The 21,967-nt window shown below is 44.4% G+C and overlaps 1 long non-coding RNA gene across 1 annotated transcript; it reads right to left on the reverse strand.

Moving 5' to 3' along the window:
- Nucleotides 1-18,889: 18,889 nt before the first annotated feature.
- Nucleotides 18,890-21,760, reverse strand: LOC144382787 (uncharacterized). The gene is made up of 2 exons (XR_013450189.1): nucleotides 21,434-21,760; nucleotides 18,890-19,199 (listed from the first exon to the last, which is right to left on the reverse strand). It is a non-coding gene; the product is annotated as an uncharacterized LOC144382787 (long non-coding RNA).
- Nucleotides 21,761-21,967: the final 207 nt, after the last annotated feature.

The raw sequence follows: 21,967 nt of genomic DNA on the forward strand, positions 1-21,967 counted from the left end.
GGCTCAGTTGGTTAAGCATCTGCCTTAGGCTCAGGTCACGATCCCCTGGGATCAAGTCCCATATTGGGCTCCTTGCTCAGTGGGGACTCCCTCTGCCTGCCACTCCCCCTGCTTGTGCTCTTTCTCGTGCAAGCTCTCTCTGATAAATAAAATCTTAAAAAAAAAAAAAAAAGATCTGCTCTGGGGAGGCATGTGTTAAGAGAAAGCTCCGTTTAGGAGGTTGGTGAGAAATGTGGTTCTTAGCACCAAAGGCTGGGTTTAAGCACTTGCCCCACTTTCTGGTGGTTTGCTGAAGCTGGCTCATACAGGTTCACAAGAATCAACTGCACGAAACTCTTCCTAAGTTAGTATTCAGTGAATTCACAACATAGCTTAAAATTGGGCATAGTGAGAATATTTATACCATGAACATTTGTAGCATTTACCAATCTGAAGTTTTTGTTTTTTTATATATTTGGCAGCTTATCAGCACACCCCTGCTAATAGGCTGAAAATCATGGTCTCCAGAACCAGGCTGAGCTGGGTTTATTCTGGCTCTGCTACTATGGGCTGTTGTCACTGGGGACAAAGCATTGAAACTTCTGTGAACCTTAGTCTCCCTGACTGTAAAATGGGAATCATCACCAACAGCAAGCTAGTAACTACCTCAGAGGATAGGAGGATCAAATGAGATAATATCCACAGGTCACTTTCTAAATTAAACAAAGCTCCTTCACCTTGGGGCACATGAAGACAACACCCTCCAGAGACAAAAGAACACCCCCCAAATCATGACTTTTTAAAATTTTTTAAAAAGACCTTTTTTAAAAAAGTAGAAAGCCTTCGTGGAAGTTTCTCAGCTTCATATCCCCATATCCCATTGACCAGTTGAGCATCACATGATCATACCTAAAATCAATCACTTGCCAAGGGAAATGGAAGCCAAGCCACTGTCCCCAAGGGTACCTAGAGCCCAGGTGGGATCAGTGGCATTTTTTTAAATTTCCTCAGATGGTTTCTTTCAATATGCAGTTAAAATACAGAACCAGTGGCTTAGAGTCTAAGTCTTAGACAAATTATGACTTAGCCAACTGGGGCTGGAGAGGGATTCAATTTCCTCTGAAGGATAAGGATGGATAATCAAATCAGGTTCTAGGAGTATGGGAGGGATAAAAGAAAGAATGGTTTTATCAAGTAACCAGGAATGTTGGCCCCAGACTCCATTCCCAGCTACTGGACCTTTCTGGGGCAAAGAGTTCAGCAGGGAAAACCAGAGGCATTAATAAATGATTGTTCTTAGAAGTGAGATACTCAACTGTTTGAGAACAGAAGTGAAGCCTTGAATTAAGATTTAAGAAAATAAGGGTAGGTAGGTAGAAGGTTAAGTTTTTTTTTTGTTTTGTTTTTTAAGATTTTATTTATTTTAGAGAGAGAGCGTGCAAGCATGAGTCGCTGGGGGGTGGGGAGGGAGAGGGAGAAGCAGACTCCTTGCTGAGCAGGGAGCCCGATACGGGGCTCGATCCCAGGACCCTGAGATCATGACCTGAGCTGAAGGCAGATGCAACCAACTGAGCCACCCAGGCGCCCCAAAGGTTAAGCTTTTATAGTTCTGGTTCAAGATGGTGACATAGGAGGGTCCAAAATCCTCTCCTCCTATGGACATACCAAATCTATAGCTACATACAGAACAATTTCCTCTGAAAGAAATCCAGAAACTAGCTGAGTAACTCCTACACATGGGGTGAATGAAGAAAAAACCCTCATCAAAATGGGTAGAAGAGGTAGAGACTGTCTTGTCAGAAACTTCACCCACAGTGCTGTGACACACAGCCAGGAAGGAACTCAAAACTCCAATCTTCTCCCTGAGGAGTGAAGGGTTTAGAACTCATATCTGGTGCCCCAACTTTTAAAACTTCCCCCTGAAAGATGGGCCTTCAAAACCTCTAGTTCTGAAAGCCAATGGAGTTTGTGTCCATGAGACCCACAAGGCTATAGCAAGCTAAGAAACAGTGAAAACATGGACTCACCATGGCTATCCCCCACAGGGCCCAGTACAGAAAAGCAGAATTAAATGCCCAGTCTTTCCATAAGCGGCCTACTTGTTTATCTTAAAACCTATGGCCTGAGGCACAGGCTTCCAATTTAACACATACCTAGGGGGCAACCACAATACTCTCCAAAGACTGGGGAGGCCAGCAGGTGCTATCTTTGTACCCTGCCTCATTCCGGTCACTAGACTCTCCCCAAAAGGAACTTGTATGCCCATCTGGCACCCCAGGTTTTATAGCTGCCACTCAGGAGAGGCACCACTTGATTGCCTGATCCTGGTGGCCAGTGGGGCTTACATTTGTGGATTTCACAGGACTGTAACAGAAACCGTTCTTAACCATCCCAAGGCACAGCGCAGAGGCAGCAGACTGAAATGTCCAGTCTTTCCATAAGAAAGGCCTATTGCAGATCTTAAAAGCTGAAGCCTGAGGGCAGGCTTCTGACTACAATCTTCTCCAGAGACTGGGGAGGCCAGTGGGTACCATTTTCACACTCTACCTCCGCTCTACCCCAGGTCACTGGTAGCTCTCAAAAGGGAGCTTCTACTAGAAATACATCTGGTATCCCAGCTTTTGTGGTTGCTGCCTGAGGACACACCCTTGAGAGTCTGGTGGCCAGTAGGGCTTATGTTCACAGGTTCAATGGGACAGTCGGAAACAATGAAACAGTTCTTAACGAACTATCCTTTCATGGCTCAGTGCAGAGAGAACAGACAGAAACACTCATCTCCAGGCTTCCCTTGAAAGAGATATATTGGCATATTTTAAAAGCTGCTGTCTGAGGGTCCAGCTTCCAATCAGCCTACAGGTAGGTGTTGACAGAGAGTCTCCCCTTGGGACACTGACAGGTCTTGGCACACCCTCAACTACTGGGAGCCACTAAGAAAAAAGATGTCTCTCACACCTTTGTGATTGTCCGAGCAGCCAACAAAGAGCTAGGGCAGGGTTAAATAATAAGGGTCAACCTCCGACATGAGGTCACTCCATCAAGACTTGGAGAGGTGGTTCTTTTACGTAATGCATAGAAACCAACACCGAGAGTCAAGGAAAATTAAAAATACAGAGTAATATGTTCCAAGTGAGAGAATAAGATAAAACCCCAGAAAAAGACCTTAATGAAATGGCAGTAAGTGATTTATCTGATAAAGAGTTCAAAATGGCAATCATAAAGATGGCTACCAAGGTCAGGAGAACAATGTATAAACAAAGTGAGGATTTCAACAAAGAGATAGAAAATATAAGAAAGTACCAAACAAATCACAGAATTGAATATAATAACTGAACTGGAAAATTCAATAAAGGGGTTCAACAGCACCCTATATGAAGGAGAAAAAAGATAAACAAGTCCAAAGACAGAACAATAGAATTCACCCAATTGACAGAACAAAAAGAAAAATGAGTGAAGATAACTTCTAAGGGACTTATGATGGGACAACATCAAGCAGGCCAATATTTACATTGTAGATATCCCAGAAGGAAAAGAGAGAAGGGACAGAAAGCTTATTTGAGAAAGTAACGGCTAAAATGTTCCCTAACCTGGGAAAGGAAACAGACCTCTATATCCAGGAAAGTCAGAGTTCCAAATAAGATGAACCCCAAAAGACCTACACTAAGGCACATTAAGTTGTCAGAAATTAAAGACAAGGAGAGAATCTCAAAAGGAGCAAGAGGGGGAAAAAAAGCCTGTTACATACAAGGCTTACAAGGGAACCTTAATAAAACTATTAGCAAATATTTTTCAGCAGGAACTTTGAATATATTATGCCATTCCCTTTTTGCCCGCAAAGCGTTGAAAGAAAAAACTGCCAACCAAGAATATTCAACAAAGTTGTCCTTCAGAATTGGAGACAAAGTTTTCCAGATAAGAAAAGCTGGAAGATTTCATTACCACTAGACCTGTCTTACAAGGAATGTTAAAGGGACTGAAGCTGAAAGGAAAGGGCACTGAGTAGCAACAGGAAAGCATATAAAATTATAAAAATCACTGGTCAAGGTAAATATATAAATGCAGAAAATAGTCTGTTGTAGTGGTAGTAGGTTAATTATAAATCTAGCGTGAAATTTAAAAGACAAAAGTAGTAAAAGCAACTACAATAACTTAATACACAAAATAAGATGTTAATTGTGACATCAAAAACATGGGGTGAGGGAGTAAAAATGTAGAGATTTAGAATATGTTCAAACTTTGTTATCAATTTAAAATACACTGTTATAAATAGGTTTTATGTAAGCCTAATGGTAACCACAAGCAAAAGCCTACAGTAGATACACAAAAGAATACCACTATAGTATATCATCAAATCACAAATGAAGACAGCAAGAGAAGGGACAAGTGAATTATAAAACACCCAGAAAACAATTAACAAAATGGCACTAAGTCCATATCCATCGATAATTACTTTGAATGTTAATGGACTAAATTCTCCACTCAAAAGACATGAAGGGGCTGAATGAAGTAGAAAAAACAAGACCCAACTATATGTTGCCTACAAGACTCACTTCAACTTTAAGGACCCACACAGACTGAGAGTGAAGGGATGGAAAGATATTCCACAAGGGGAAATGAAAAGGAAGCTGGGGTGGCTGCACTTATATAGACAAAATAGACTTTAGGACAGAGACTGTAATAAGAGGCAAAGAAAATCATGTAACAAAGAGGTCAATCCAGCAACAGGATAGGATACTTATAAACATTTATACACCCAACATAGGAGCACCGAAATCTGTAAAGCAAATATTAATCTAAAGGGAGAAAAAGATAGCAACATAATAATATTAGGGGACTTCTATACCCCATTTATATCAATATATAGATGATCCTGACAAAAATCAATAAAGGAAACGTTGGCCTTAAATGACACAGTAGATGAATGGACTTAACAGACATATCCAGAACATTCCACCCAAAAGCAAGAGAATACACTCTTACGGAACGGTCTCCAGAACAGATCAGATGTTAGACTACAAAACAGATCTTAACAAACATCAAGCACCTTTTCTGAAACTAGAAATCAACTATAAGAATAAAAATGGAAAATTCACAAATAGATGGAGATTAAGCAACATGCTCTTGAACCACCCCTGGGCCAAAGAAGAAATCAAAAGAGAAATTTAAAAAATGCCTTGAGACAAATGATTAATGGAAATACAACCTACCAAAACTTATGGGATGCAACAAAAGCAGTTCTAAGAGGGAATTTCTTTTTTATTTTCCAATTGATTTTATATACTTTGTTTCTTTTTTTTATTATGTTTAGTTAGCCACTGTATAGTACATCATTAGTTTTTGATGTAGAGGGAATTTCTAAGTCATAAACCCCTACATTAAAGGAACAAGAAAGATCTCCCACAACCTAACTGTACACATGAGGAAACTAGGACAAGAACAAATGAGGCCCAAAGTTAGAAAGAAGGAAATAAAGAGGAGGGTGGAAATAAATTAAATAGAGACTAAAAGAAATAGAGAAAATACCAATGAAACCAAAGGGTTTTTTTTTTCTTTTTTTTGAGACAATAAATGGATAACACTTTAGCTAGATCCCCCCCCAAAAAGAGGGCGCTCAAATAAAATCAGAAAATGAAAGAGGAGACATTACAACTGATACCAGGGAAATACAAAGGATCCTAACAGACTATTATGAACAATTCCAGGCATGGCTTGTTTTGTTGCACTTCATTTTATTGAGATTCACAGATGTTTTATTTTTACAAATTGAGGATTTGTGGCAACCCTGCCTTGGGCCCCTCTATTGGCACCGTTTTTCCCCAACAACATCTGTTCACTTTATATCTCTCTCACATTTTGGTAATTCTTTTAATATTAATGACGAAGTTTGAAATACTCCTTTTGTTCTGGGGATCTGTGATCTTTGATGTTACAAATGGTTTCGGGACACCACGAACCATGCCCATATATAAGATAGCAAACTTACTGGGTGTGTTCTCACGGCTCCCACAACCAGCTGTTTCCCCAACTCTGTCCCTCTCCTTGGGCACAACAATATTGAAATCATTCCAATTAATAACGTATAGTGGCCTCTAAGTATTCAGGTGGAAGGAAGAATCTCACATCTTTCACTTTAAATCAAAAGCTAAAAATTATTAAGCTTAATGAATAAGGCATATTGAAAGCCAAGATTGGCATAAGAAGCCTAGCTTTCACCCTAACAGCAAAGCTATGAATGCAAAGGTAAAGTTCCTGAAGGAAATCAAAAGTGCTAGTCCAAGGGCGCCTTGGTAGCTCAGTCGGTTAAGTGTCTGCCTTCGGCTCAGGTCGTGATCCCGGGGTCCTGGGATTGAGCCCCAAGTCGGGCTCCCTGCTCAGTGGGGAGCCTGCTTCTCCCTCTCCTGCTCAGCCAGTTTGTGCTCTTTGTCAAATGAATAAATCTTTTTAAAAACAGTGCTAGTCCAGTGAATACATGAATGATAAGAAAGCAAGACAGCCTTATTGCTGATATGAAAAAAGTTTGAGTGGTCTGGATAGAAGATCAGACCAGCCACAACATTTCCTTAAATTCAAGCCTAATCCATAGCAAAGCCCTCACTCTCTTCAGTTCTGTGAAGCCTGAGACAGATGAAGAAGCTGCAGAAGTCTGAAGCTAGAAGAGCTTCATGAAGTTTAAGGAAAGATGCCATCTCCATAATATCAAGGTGCAAGGTGAAGCAGCAAGGGCTGATGTAAAATCTGCAACAAGTTGCCAAGATGCTCTCAGTTAGATAATGAAGGTGGCTACACTAAACCACAGATTTTGGGGCACCTGGGTGGTTCAGTTGGTTAAGCGTCTGCCTTCAGCTTACGTCATGATCTCAGGGTCCTGGGATCAAGCCCCACATCGGGCTCCTTGCTCAGCAGAGAGTCTGCTTCTCTCTCTCTCTCTCTGACCCTCCTCCCCACTTATGCTCTCTCTCACTCAGTCTCAAATTAAAAAAATAAATAAACCACAGATTTTGAATGTAGAGGAAACAGCCTTCTTTTTAAAATAAATAAACCACAGATTTTGAATGTAGAGGAAACAGCCTTATTTATTTAAAAATAAATAAACCACAGATTTTGAATGTAGAGGAAACAGCCTTCTAGATAAAATGGTTTATCTAGAACCTTCATAGTTAAAGAGGAGAAGTCAGAAGACCTCTGGTCCAAAATAGTGACACAGGAAGACCCTGACTCACCTCCATAAACACAACCAAATCTACACCTGCTTATAGAACAATTCTTCCTGATATAGAATTGAGGGCAGACTGAACAGCTTCTTCACAACAAAAGATAGAAAGACCACATAGAGAACAATGGAGACAGAGACATAGTAATAAAGGGAATCCCCACCCCTGATGCTGTGAACTGTAGTGCGGAAGGATAATACTTAGGGACCATGAGCAGATGCATTTGCCCTGGAACACAGGAAAAAGCTGCATTTTAAAAGGACAACTAGAATCAACAAAAAGGCAACCTACTGAATGGGAGAAGATAGTTGCAAATGATATATCTAACAAGGGGTTAATATGTAAAGTATATAAAGAATATGTACAACTCAATACCAAAAAAATAATCTGATTTAAAATAATGGGCAGAGGGTCTGAATAGACATTTTGCCAAAGATGACCTACAAATGGCCAACAGACACATGAAAAGAGATCTGTTCAACACCACTGTCCTCACTAGGGAAATGCACATCAAAACCACAAGGAGATATCACCTCACACCTGCCAGAATGGCTAAAATCAAGATAAGAAACAAGTGTTGAGGAGGCTGTGGAGAAAAAGGAGCCCTCTGTTGATGGGAATGCAACCTGGTGCAGCCCCTGTGGGAAACCGTATGGAGGTTCCTCAAAAAATTAAAAATAGAATTACCCTATGATCCAGTAATACCACTACTGGATATTTACCCAAAGAAAATGATAGCACAAATCTGAAAAGCTCTATGTACCCCTACGCTTATAGCAGCATTACTTCCACTAGCCAAGATATGGAAGCAACCTGTGTCCATTGACAGATGAATGGATAAGGAAGAGGTTATGTATATATATTCACACATACACACACACACACACAATGGAAAATAAGCCATAAAAAAGGAAATCTTGCCACTTGTGACAACATGGAGTCCTAGAAGGTATTATTCTAAGGAAAATAAATCAGACTGAGAAAGACAAATGTATTTCACTTATATGTGGATACAAGAAAAAAATGAAAAAACAAAACAGAATCAGAACTGTAAGTACAGAGAATGGATGGTTGCCAGACAGGAAGGGGGTGTTGGGATGGGCAAAATAGGTGAAGGGGAGTAGGAGACACAGACTTCTAGTTATGGACTAACGGTCATGGAGATACAAGGCCCAGCAGAGGGAATATAGTCAGTGGTGTTAGAATAGTGCTGTACGGGGCCAGATGGCAGCTACACCTGTGAGCACAGCACACCGTATATACCCGTCACGTCACTATGTTGTACCCCTGAAACCTACTGTAACACTGTCAACTTTACTCAAAAATGTTTAATTTAAAATGTTTGGGTTTTTTCTCTACAGATTTTATTTGTCAGACAGAGAGAGAGAGCGAGCGAGAACAAGCAGGGGGAGGGACAGAGGGAGAAGCAGGCTTCCCGCTGAGCAGGGAGCCCGACGCGACGCGGGGCTCGATCCCAGGACCCCGGGATCATGACCTGAGCCGAAGGCTGACACTTAACCGACTGAGCCACCCAGGCATCCCATTTAAAAGGTTTTTAAATTAAAAAAATAAAAGGGCAACTGGAATATAAAGAAACTAGTTCCAGAACCCTGCCAAACAGTGGGGAAGTGGAAGATACAGGCTTCCGGTTATAGAATAAGCCATGAGGGGAAAAGGTACAGCATAGGGAATATAGTCAATGGTATGGCAATAATGTTGTAGGGTGACAGATGGTATCTCCACAAATCATGTTTACACCTGAAACTAATATAACATTGTGTGTTGAATATGCTTCAATAAATAAAATTAAGAGAAGTCAGCACCTGACTTCAAAGTTGCAAAGGACTGGCTACTCTCTTGTTAGGGGCCAATGCAGCTGGTAACTTTAAGTTGAAGCCAGTACTCATTGCCTCTTCTGAAAATCCTAGGGATTAACAATTATGTTAATCTACTGTGCTTGTGCCCTATGAATAGAAGAGCAAAGTCTATATTACAACACATCTGTTTACAACATGGTTTACTGAATATTTTGAACCTGCTTTTGAGACCTGCTGCTAAGATTCCTTTCAAAATATTTTACCATTTACTGACAATGCATCTGGTCACCCAAGAGCTCTGGAGGTATACAGTGAGATTAATGTTGGTTTTCATGCCTAATACAAAATACATTCTGCAGCCCATGGTTCAAGAAGTTAACTTTGACTTTGAACTATTACTTAAGAAATATATTTCATAAGGCTATAGCTGCCATAGATAGGGATTCCTCTAATGGATCTGGGAAAGTAAACTAGAAGCCCTTTGGAAAGAATTCACCATTCTAGACGCCATGAAGAGTATCTGTAACAACATGGTCAAAATAACATTAACAGGAGTTTGGAAGATGTTCATTCCAACTTTCATGGATGACTTTCAGGGGTTCAAAACTTCAGTGGAGGCAGTAACTGCAGATGTGAGAGGAAATAGCAAGAGAACTGGAATTAGAAGTGCAACCTTGGGGCACCCAGGTGGTTCCATTGGTTAAGTGTCCGACTCTTGATTTCGGCTCAGGTCATGATCTCAGGGTTGTGAGATCGAGCTCCGCGTTGGGCTGGCTCCATACTGGGCATGGAGCCTGCTTAAGATTTTCTCTCTCTCTCCACCCCCCTTCTCCCTCTTCCTTTACCCCTCACCCCCTTAAAAAAAAGGTGAGAGAGAGAGAGAGAAGTGGAGCCTACAGATGTGACTGAATTTCTATAAAATCAAACTTGAAAGGATGAGGAATGGCTTTTTATGGATAAACAAAGATAGTGGTTTCTGGAGGTGGAATCCACTCATGGTGAAGACGCTGTGAAGTTTGTTGAAATGATGACAAAGGATTTAGAATATTACATACATTTTATTGATAAAGCATTGATGGGGTTTGAAAGGACTGACTCCAAATTTGAAAAAAGTTCTACTGTGGGTAAAATGCTTTCAGTCAGTATCGCATGCTACAGAAAAACATTTGTGAAAGGGAGACAGTCAGTGCAGCAAACTTCATTGTGGACTTATCTGGCAATATCTTAAGATATTGCCACAGCCACCCCAACCTTCAGCAACCACCACCCTGATCAGTCAACAACCATTAACATCAAAGCCATCAGCAAAAAGATTACAACTTGCTGAAAGCTCAGATGATGGTTAGCATTTTTTAACCAATAAAGGATATTTTAATTAAGGTATGTGCATTTTTAGACCTGTAATTGCACACTTAATAGACTACAGTATAAACTTTTATATGTACTGAGAAACCAAAAAATTAATTTGACTCCATTGCAATACGCCCTTTATTGCAGTGGTCTGGACCACAGTATCTCTGAAGTATGCCTGTATACACCAATAAATTGCACAACCTGGAAGAAATAAATTCCTAGAAACATACAAACTACCAAGACTGAATCATGAAGAAATAGAAAATCTTAACAGAGAGATTATTAGTAAGGGTGTTGAGAAGTTTTAAATTATTGATTCAAACAATAGCCCAGGACCAGACGGCTTCACTGGTGAATTCCATCAAACATTTAAAGAAGAATTAATGCCAATCCTTCTCAAACTCTTCCAAAAATAGAACAAGAAGGAACACTTCCAACTCATTTTATGAGGCCAGCATTACCCTGATACCAAAACCAGAGAAGGTCACCACAAGAAAAGAAAATTGCAGGTCAACATCCCTGATGAACACCAGTGCAAAAATCTTCAACAAACTGAAGTCAACAATATATCAAAAGGATCATACAGCATGATCAAGTGTGATTTATTAAAGATGGTTCAACATCTACAACATTGATGTGATACACCTCATTAAAAAAATGTATATCATATGATCATCTCAGTAGAAGCAGAAAAAGTAACAAAATTCAACATCCTTTCATTATAAAAATGCTCAATAAATTGGGTATAGAGAGAATGTACCTCAACATAAGACCAAATATATGCCAAGTCTACAGCTAACATCATACCAAACAGTGAAAAACTGAAAGCTTTTCCTCTAAGATCAGGAAAAAAAAAATAAGGATATCTACTCTTGCCACTCCTATTCAACATAGTACTAGAGGTCCTAATTAGAGCAATTAGGCAAGACAAAGAAACAAATCAGAAAGGAAAGAGTAAAATTATTTCTACTGCAGAGGACATATTATATATAGAAAAACCCTAAACAATCCACCAAAAAACTGTTAGAATAATCAGGTTTGGTGAAGTTGTAGGATACAAAGAAAAAAAATCAACATACAAAAATTAGTTGTGTTTCTATACACCATCAACAAAGTATCTGAAAAATAAAGAAAACTACCCCATTTTTCAAATACACCAAAAAGCAAGAGGTACCTAGGAATAAATTTAAACCAAGAAGGTCACAGACCTGTGCACTGGAAACTATGGACATCGATGAAAGAAATTGAAGAAGACACAAGTTAATGGAAAGATAGTCCATATTCACGGATTTGAAGAGTATGGTTAAAATGTCCATACTACCCAAAGCAATCCACACATTCAAAGCAAGGCCTATCTAGACTACAATGGCATTTTCTCAGAAACAGAATAATCCTAAAATTTGTATGGAACCATGTAAGACCTCAAATAGCCAAACCAATCTTGGTAAAGAACTAAGCTGGAGGCATCACTCTCCCTGATTTCAAACTACATTACAAAGCTACAGTAATCAAAAATAGTAGGTAGTGGCATAAAAATAGACACATGGATCAACAGAATAGAATGGAGAGCCCACAAATGGGAGTGACCATATATGTTCAATTTATGACAAAGGAGCCAAGAAAATACAGTGGGGAAAGGACAAGCTCTTTAATAAACGGTGTTGGGAAAATTGGACAGCCATAGGCAAAAGAATGAAACTGGGTCACTGTGCTGTAAAACACACACACATACACACACCCCAATTCAAAATGAATTAGAAACATGAATGTAAGACCTGAAACCATAAAACTCCTTAAAAAAAAAAAAAAAAGACATAGGGGTAAGGTCCTTGCCATCAGTATTTGCAGTGATTGTTTTCGATTTGATGCCCAAAAGCAAAGGCAACAGAAGATAAACAACTGGGGCTGTATCAAACTGAAAGGTCCTCTACAGTGAAGGAACCCAGCAGCATGAAAAGGGAATGTACAAAACAGAAGAAAATATTTGCATGTTGTATACCTGATGGGGGTAATATCCAAAACATATAAAGCACTTCTACAACTTGATACCAAAAGAACAAGCAACCTGATTTTTTTAAAACTGATTTTTAAAAATGGGCAGAGGATCTGAATACACATTTTTTCCAAAGAAGACACACAAAATGGCCAACAGGTACATGAAGAGGTGCTCAGTATCACTAACCATCAGTGAAGTGCAAATCAAAGCCACAGGATATTCCCTCACACCTGTAAGTATGGCTATTATCAAAAAGAAAAGAAACAAGTGTTGGCAAGGATGTGGAGAAGAGGAACCCTGGGCACTGTTGGTAGGAATGTAAATGGATGCAGCCACTATGGAAAAGAATATAGACGTTCCTCAAATTAAAAATAGAACTACCATATGATCCAGCAGTTCTACTTCTGAGCATTTATCTGAAGGAAACAAAGTCACTATCTTGAAAAGAATATACACCCCATGTTAATTCACTGCAGCATTATTTACAACAGTCAAGACATGAAACAATCTAAATGTTCATTGACAGGTGGATGGGTAAAAAAGATGGGACACACACACACACACAACGGATTACTCAACCAATAAAAAATAGTGAAATCTTAGGGAGCCTGGATGGCTCAGTCAGTTAAAGGCTGACTCTTGGTTTCCGTTCAAGTCATGATCTTATGGGTCATGGGATCAAGTTCTGCATTGGGCTCTGTGCTCAGCAGGGAGTCTGCCTGAGACTCTCTCTCCCCTCCCTCTGCTCCTCCTCCTGCTCAAATGCTCTCTCTTTTAGGAACAAAAAGAAAAAAAAATAGTGAAATCTTGCCATTTGCAACAACATGGATGGACCTTGAGGATATTAAGTGAAATAAGTCAGACAGAGAGAAGGCCAAATACTGTATGATCTCACTTATATGTAGAATCTAAAACCACAACAAAAACCAAACTCATAGATGCAGAGAACAGGTTGGTGGTTGCCAGAGGCAGGAAGGGTGGTGAAATGAGTGAAGATGGTCAAAGGTATAAACTTCCAGTGAGAAGATAAACAAATCCTGGGGATGTAACATACAGCATGGTGACTACAGTTAACAATACCATGTTGTCTATTTGAAAGTTGCCAAGAGCATAAATCTTAAAAGTTCTCATCACAAGAAAAATGTGTGGCTATGTGAGGGGATGGATGTTAACTTACTGGGAGTCTTACAACACCAGTATGTACACACATCAAATCATGATGTTGTACGCCTGAAATACGGGTCATGTCAATTACATCAATAAAAATAGTAAAATTATCAATAGACAATAACCTTTCAGATACTTCTCAAAAAGAAATATTAATTAGGACAAAAAAAAGGAAAGAAAAGAAACTTCCTCAACGTATACGGAGAGCATAAGACATGCTGCCCTGTTCATTCTGCTCTTCCTCCTGTCAGGACCACGACCACGAGGATTCTGGTCACCAGTTTCCATGAGGGGTAATTCCAAGCAGCTCCATCGGAGTGCCTTACAATTCAACACAATTCTGACCCCATCTACATGGAGAGAGCATCAGATCCCGAGGGTTAAGTCCACCAAGACTGCCCCGCCCATACCAATTCCAAGTCCAGATTATCAGCCGTACTTCTGACCAACCAGCTATAGATTGGAGGTCCCCACGACCTGCTCCCTGGTTTTAACTAAGTTGCTAAAACAGCTCACAGAAACATTTGCTTACTAGATTATTGGTTTACTATAAAAGGACAGAATTCAAGAACAGAGAGATGGAAGGGATGCGTCCCCGGGGCGAGGTACAGGGAGAGCTACGGGGCTTCCACGCTTCTCAGAGCACACGACTTTCGCCAGACCTCCGTGTGTTCACCTCGGAAGCTCATTGGGTTTTTAATGGAGGCCTCATTATCGGGGCATGATGGATTACATCATTAGACATTGGTGACACAACTCAATCTCCAGCCCCTCTTCTCTCACCGGAGGGGGGGGAGGGGGGAGGGGCTGAGACTGGACGTTCCAACCCTCTAATCAGGCGGTAGGCTCCACTGGCAAGCAGTCCTGTCCTTAGGTATTCAAAAAAACAAAACAAAACACACCTCATTGACATAACAAAAGACACCTTGATTGCTCTCAATGCCGGAAATTCCAGGGGTTTTAGGAGCTAGGAATGGGTCAAAAACCAAATACGTATTTATGATAAATTACAATATCACAACCACCACGTGCCTGTTGCAGACCAACATTTCCACAAAGTCACGGGCACAGCAGACTTCTCCATTTCATCTGTTATTTTCTCAGAATGTTAGGGCCCTGATAAAGCCAATTCGTGTATCAGGGACCCACAAAACAGAGGCTGCCCCAGTGGTCCGGCCCTGTCACAAATCTAAGTCAGCCTGCGCTTAACAGGAAACACCTGCCAAAGAACCCCAACACCAATCAGTCCTCCAGCTCTGCAGTAGCTGGCTCGCTGGACCCTAGAAAACACGATTTCCTAGCCAGTCGTGCCTTGTTTCTGAAGAATACGGACTTGGAGTCAGGAGACCATGGATTTGAAACCTGACTCTGCATTCACCCTGGGCCAGTTGTTAAACCCTCCCAAACCTTGCTCTTTACTGATTCAACAGCAATAATAATAATAATACCAACTTCAGAGGACTGTGACGAGGATAAAAAAAAAGATACCTTGTAAACTCTTAACTCTCAGTACAAATTATAGTTATATTCTATTCACCGTAACTGAGGAATTAGGTTTAAAAGCAGGAACCTTCAGCTCAGTCAGCATTTCCCATCCAAAGGCTCCAGAAGCCATCAGTCAAGGGGGAGGGAGGGTGAAGTCCTACTCCAGTTCATCCCAGGGAAGGCTCTTAGCAAGCCCCTAGTGCTCAGCTCCGTGAGACACCTCCGTGCTCAGTAGCTTTCCACTTACTGGGGAAGGGATAAGGAGAGTGGAACCAGTAGGTTTATTTGTTTCCCATCGTGCAATCTGTCTCAGAGGCAGAACATGAGAAGTCTAGAATTTTCTCCTCGCCCCTCTCTGCACATCCCCAAGTGAAAGCCTCTACCCTCCAAAGCAGCAGAGAAACTTGATTCTCTCCTTCATGCCTCCTTCATGTGAGAGACAGAGAAGGAGACCAAGGGTTAATCAGGGGCACTCGCAAACCGGTGCCTTATTTCTGAGAAAAAGCCAAGACCGATTCAGTGCGGGGCCCGATAGCTTTCTATTCATACCAGCTGCAGAGCCGGGCAGGAGGAGAGAAAGGGTCTTTGTGAAATGCAGGACAAAGCAGGCTCAAGGCTCCACTCCCTTCTCAGCTGATGGTCCTCTTAGGGGAATCAGGCCAGTCCTGCACTTCCTGGACGACTTGGAGCCACACATAGGCCTCCGCATGACTCCAGTGCCCGCCAGACAGATGCATGGCCCCCCTAGGGAAGTCCAGAGGCCATGTGGGTGACGGGACCTCAGCTCTCGAGAGGGCTATGGAGGCACGTTGGAAACACTGTGTCTGCAGTCTCATGTGCTTGACTGCTCAGGAATGCATGGTTCGGGTAACTTTCTGGTTTGACTTACAGGAAGGTCTGCTGGGGATAGAGCAGGAATGTCGTAACAGCTCTGGATCACCTTGGAAAAATACCATTCATTTGCCAGCCTGGCCCTGCAATTCCAGGAAGCAGCTGTGGGTGAATCAGCAACCTCCTCTTTCCCGGTGGCTTTAAGGAAGCATGTCCAGGGCCTCACCCACCCACCAGCCACACACAGGCTCTTCTGAGAGGGACTGAAGGGGGGCTGCCTGGTAGCTCCCCACCCGTGGGGCTAGAGGAAAAGGGAGGAGATGAGAGACCTCAAAGCCCCAGATTCTTCTAGGTCTTCTGGAAAGATTTTCAGTCTTTTGAAACAGAAAATCCATTCATGGTTTTGAATTTTTTTTCTTCTGGAGCTCACAGCAACAATGAAAGGAGGTAGAAGTCTCTGCGTTCTGAGTGGCACGGCTTGCATTTTCCTCAGTGTGAGGGTGGCCTCTCACCTGCAGCGACCGCCCGGGGCTGAGAAGCTCACAGCGGCGGCCTGTCGGGTGGTCCTCTAGGGCTCGCTAGGCAGCCGGAGGGACCACAGCTCCAGCTGCCCTCACCCCCCCTCCCCCCACCCCCACCCCCCATGCCTCTGCTCCAGGGGCAGGGTTCCTTCTCTCAGCCTTGGCGTTGACCAATCTCTGGCCCCCCTCCTGCTGTCGCTAGAGCAGCTTTGGGCCCCTGGACAGAACCGGTGCCTTGGTTCCCCCCCCCCCCGGCCAACTGGAGCTAAGCAAACAGTTACCAGATTTGGAGAGGAGGGTCGCTCCTGGGTTGTCACACCCACTTGAAAGCTCTTTTTTCCTGCATTCCTGGCTCACTTCTGTGTTGTTACATTCAAACACATTTATGACCCACATTCAGACCTAATGACTATGAAAGCAAGTCCGCATTCACTGATGATTCAGGAGAACTTGAAAGATGAGCTGAGTCAATATGAGCTGTGGTTTTTAACTCCTCCACCCATCCTATTGTAATGTGCCCCCCCCTTACCTTTCTCTGAGCACCGCGCTCTTCCAGGGCTCCTGTGCGTGCGTGGAGGAGGCCAGGGAGAGATGGGTAAATTGGCCACAACCACCCTCCGTGACTCTTGATCCTCAGGGCTTCACGTGAGGCGGGCAGCTGTGCAGCCCGCAGCCTCTGAACGGGGAAGTGGAGAGGAGAGGTGGTGGAAGGGGAGCCCGCTTTGGGCTTTTTGAAGCACCAGCTCTAAGGACGTTACGTGGAGGTTTTGGCCTCACCTGTGGGCCAGAGCAGGGAAGGTGGGGGAGGGCTTTAAAGGATACTGTGAAAACTTCTAGACAGGTCTGAGGTCAGGGTGGGTGAGGAAGAGGAAAACCTCACAGGGACCAGCCCTTGGGGTTCATTTCTTGCTCTAATAAACCATGTCGCCCCTACTCCTTTCCTCCTTCCTTCCCTTACTTTCCTGCTCTGTTGCTTCTTGGTTGTTTATAGTCTAGCCCAGTGGTTATCAGCCACGCCTGGACACTTGTTAGAAATGCAAATTCTCAGACCCTACCCCAGACCTACTGAATCAGACACTCTGGGAGTGGGGCTGGCAATCTGTGTTTTAACTAGCCCTCCAGGTGATTGATTCTGGGCATGCTTGAAGTTGAGAACCCTGCTCTAGTCTCCTTTTCCGCAGTGAGGCCGAGGCTCCCCGGAGGGCAGATTACAGAGGGCATGGCGCAGTCCTCGGCATCCAGGGGCCCAGCCCTGCCCAGAACCCTTAGCAGGAAGTTGGAAGATCAAGGAGGCAGCCCCGAAATAATCAGGACCTGGGTTCTAGTTGGGTGGCCCCAGCCAAGTCACTCACCTTGCCGACTCTTTGATTCTTCCTCTGTAGTTTAGATGGGAAGAAGTTGGTCTCTGAGTCTGGATCTGGCCAGGGTCTGCTTCATTATTCCTCCCTTTCCTACTGACTCCCTGCCCAGCCCCCATGGCGACCCTGGGTTTCTTTTTGTCCTTGGGTACTGTTGTGTATTGGGAGAAAGAGAAATCGAGTGGAGAACTGAAATAGGAACACATGTAGGAGAAGCCATAGGCTCCAACAGAAATGGGGCCATGTTGGAGTGTGTGCTCCCATTGGGTAGGGAGCTCAGCTGGGGGGAGGGGGAGAGAGACAGAGAGCGGGCTTTGCTGTCCGGAGTCGGAGTAGCCAATTAAAGCAACAAGCCTTTAATCACTCGCTGCGATGGTACAAGTAAGAGTCTAAAATCAGAGAAGCTGCCCATCCCCTGTTCCATTTTCCCCCATGGAACTGCATACGAGTCAGGGGCAGATGGATCAGTTGTAGATGTGAGGGTTGTCTTGCTCTTGAGGAAGCCCCTGAAGAAAAGGCAGTTTTAGGGCCCCTGAGGTGGGAGGAGAGGGATGGGGGGAAGGGCTCAGAGTGGAAAAGTCCCGGGGACTGAGACGGTGGGGAGAGTGTCTTCATGGTTTCCTCCCCTACCTGCACTCCCCCTCGAAGGAGGCCTCAGCGGAGATGGGCACCTGAAGAGGGCCACTGCCCGAGCCTCAGACAGAGACAGGAATGCGGGTGCCTCCCAGCGAGGAATGCAGGCGTGCGAAGCGCACGACCAGCGAGGGGGCCCCAGTGCAGTGACTGCACCTCCCTCCAGATGCCATCCGTGGGCTGTGCCCCAAGGCTGCTGAGCGCAAGGCGCCTTCCCCGGGCCCTCCGGGCGAAGCCTCTGTAACTGCCTACAGGTCCGGCCTTGAACATCACACAAGCACACATAGGTTTTTAAGCAGCAGCCAGACGGCTCACTTCCGCTCAGGGAGACACCAAGTGACCCCCTCCTCCCTGCCTCTTTTGAGCCACCTCCAGCTTTCAGGCAAGGCTCAGGGCACCTGCCTCTGCACAGGGGTGCAGTGACTTTGTCCAGGTGGAAACCGCTTTCCACCCACTTGTCTAGGTTTGATGCTTTTGATGCCTGTCATTTTAAATCACAAGCATTTCTGGGAAGTAATTGGAAGAAGTGCAAACCCCCATGACCAGTTCACATGCTTGGCATTTATGAGACTCTGCTACTGTTAAGTGGTGCTCTCCTTCCCCCCTCTCTGGACATGATCAGGTATTAAGTTTTCTCTTCTTTTTCTCACCCTCCCATCCAGAGTGACTCAGCTCCTGGTAGGAGAGATGGGTGTACGGCCGAAACGGAGGGGATGTACACGAGTGGAGGGAGAAGGGAAAGCTAGCATGTGGGCCAGACCACAGGGTCTGATCATGGTGAGAGAAGAGGCTGTTGTGTCCTGACCGCTTATTCCAAGAAGATGAATCCCAAGGTGATCAGAACCATCTTCCTGAAAGACATCCAGCACATGGGGAAAAAAAAAGAGTTGGATATTTCAGTACAAGCCCTATTAATGCCAAAGCAGACACTGAATCACTCGCTTGTCCCAGCCTACGCTATTTTTTATATATTTCATACTGATATATTCTGTCTTCCCGATTGTATTGCAAGCTTCTTGAGGGCAAAGACCATGCCTTACATGTCTACATATGACCCAGAATACATCGTACTCAAATATATGCTGGGTCGCTAAGTGGTCAGGTTAGAAAACCCCAGTCAACCACAAGCCAGTTCTTCCAGGCTGGTCTGGAAATATCTGGCTTATATTTATTTACTTTTACACATAATTGTGTCCTATCTTCCCAGGTGGATTGTATATATATTCACTGAGGCTTCACGGGACTTGGCCCATACTTAGCTTTCAACAAATACTTAACAATTAGATTTCTCAGAACAGTCTTCACCAAGAGAAAAAGTGGAACTGGAAATTTAATGCTCTCCAACTCCTCGAAGACCCATCCTTGGGGCGGTGAGATTCCAGGCATGATTGGACAGGACAGTCCCTGCCTGGAATCCCCCCTGAGAGTGGCTCTACGTGTATGGGGGCTATTTCTGGGAACAGTGGGTGAACAGACCCCTTCACTTCAGTTTGCCCTAGTGCTCAGACAGCTGGTGGAGGTTTGCGGGCTTGTGTGTAATGGGCTTGCTGATTCATTTTTATCATTCCTCACAGTCACCATTTGAAACCGGCCAGTGTGAACATCCCTAGGTCTTGACCATGACAATCAAGGTGGTCCTGAAAAGGAGTTTTTGTGTCAACAAGCTGGTGTCCTGCTTTCTAACTGGACAATGTACGTAATTCGGGTTGAGGAAGAGGCACTGTCCATTCCAGGCAGGCACAGCCTTCCCCAACATCCCAATACATTCTACTCTGCCCTTCCATTTACTCCCCAGTGCTACCCCTCCTCCTCCTTTGAAGGCATGTGAGCAGGTTCCAGGCTTACAGCTCATTGGACTGAGCTTGCCCCTGTCTTCCTTTCTGGTGTGGTGATTTCTGACTTTCTTATGACCAGAAGCCAGACTCTGGGTTTGTTCTCCCCATCGACCATGTAGAGGAACGGCCCTTAGAGAAATTCCTCCCAAGATCAGCGGTTCTAACTGCTCAGCAGTGTTACTTGGAGGAGAGCTTAAATAATACGGCTCCATGGAAACTACCCCCAAAGATTCCAATTTAGTCAGTCTGGTGATGTTCAATCAACTATATAATTTTTTTAAGATCTATTTATTTTAGAGAGAGAGTGTGTGGGGGGGAGTGGGGTGCAGGGAGGGCCAGGGGGAGAGGGAGAGAGAGAACCTCAAGCAGACTCCCTGCTGAGCGCAGAGCCCAACGCGGGGCCTCGATCTCACGGCCCTGAGATCATGACTGGAGCCATAATCAAGAGTCGGACACTCAACCGACTGAACCACCCAGGTGCCCCCAGTCAGCTGTATTTTTTTAAAAAAAACTTTACAGATGACTCTGATGCATGGGCAAGCTGAGGAACCACTGGACAAATTCTAAGCTCTTTGAGATCAGGAAACATGTGAGTCTTCCCTTCTGTATCCCCCAGTGTTTAGAACAACGCCTGGCATATAGCAACCACCTATAAATGAGGCCAGTAAATAAATGACTGAAAACAGGGTGATGGATTGGGAGTACTGTCACCCTGGTGTGTCACCTAAGGTTAGGAAGGGCCAATGGGACGCAGAAGGCCAAACCAGTCACAGTGGGGGTAGGGGATGGAAAAAAGCCAGGAGGGGGGGTGCAGAAAACTGGGTAATTTGCGCTCCACATGGGACAATATGGCCCCTGCCCTTGAAAATTCTGCTATGCCCCTGTACTGGGACTTACAGGAGCTCTGCCTCCAGTCCCACCTAGGAAATCTGATTGATCATTTGTTAAAAACCCTCCAGGGCAAAACAAACAAACAACCCAACCCAACCCAAACCATAAAACTCCCTCCAAAGCCCTGCATTGTCAGGATAGTCTACACTCCCTTCTCTGGCTCACAAGTCCCTTTCTGGCTCTTTCCCAACTCATCGCATGCTGCTCGCTCCCATCTCTCTACACGCAGTGCCACCCTGCCTTCTTTCAGGCCTTACACCTTGCGGGGTTCTCCCTGCCGGCAATGATTGTTGCCCCTGGCCCCCCTTTCCTCTAGCAAACCCCAATGCAACCATCAAATCACAGCTTTAAAACATCACCTTCTCTTCCCCTAGAAGACTGTCAGCTCCCTGAGGGTCGAGGCCAGCCTGCTGTGTCCAACGCCTAGCCAGCAGATGCTCCAACATTTGTTCAATGAAGGGAAGTGGGGACGAGAAACCAAGAGCAGACACTCGGGACTGCTTGCATTTGCTGTGAAACTGGATTCTGCAGACACCAACAAGCGCAATGATTTGGCCCTAGAGAGGAACTGGGCTCAGGGGTGGGCGGTGTGTTGAGAAGAAAAGCAAGTGAAGGTGGGAGATTCCAAAACAGACCAGAGAGCAGCCAGAGGGTTCCTGCCCAATCCCTCGCTGGGGTCAAAGGCCGTGGGAGACCGTCTTCCGTGGCCACACTGGGCCAAGGCAGGCGGCCAAGCTGGCCCCAAGCTGAGAAACCGCGGTGGCCGCCCAGGCGTGACGCGGGGGCTGCAGGTGGGAGCAGGCGCCAGGGGCGCGGGGGCGGGGCGCGGGGGCGGGGCGCGCCGGCCGGCTGCGCTCCGACAAGGTCAGGTGCACCGCGCGGGCGGGGCAGGC

This window comes from Halichoerus grypus, chromosome 8, assembly GCF_964656455.1.
Source record: "Halichoerus grypus chromosome 8, mHalGry1.hap1.1, whole genome shotgun sequence".
Classification (NCBI taxonomy): Eukaryota; Metazoa; Chordata; class Mammalia; order Carnivora; family Phocidae; genus Halichoerus; species Halichoerus grypus.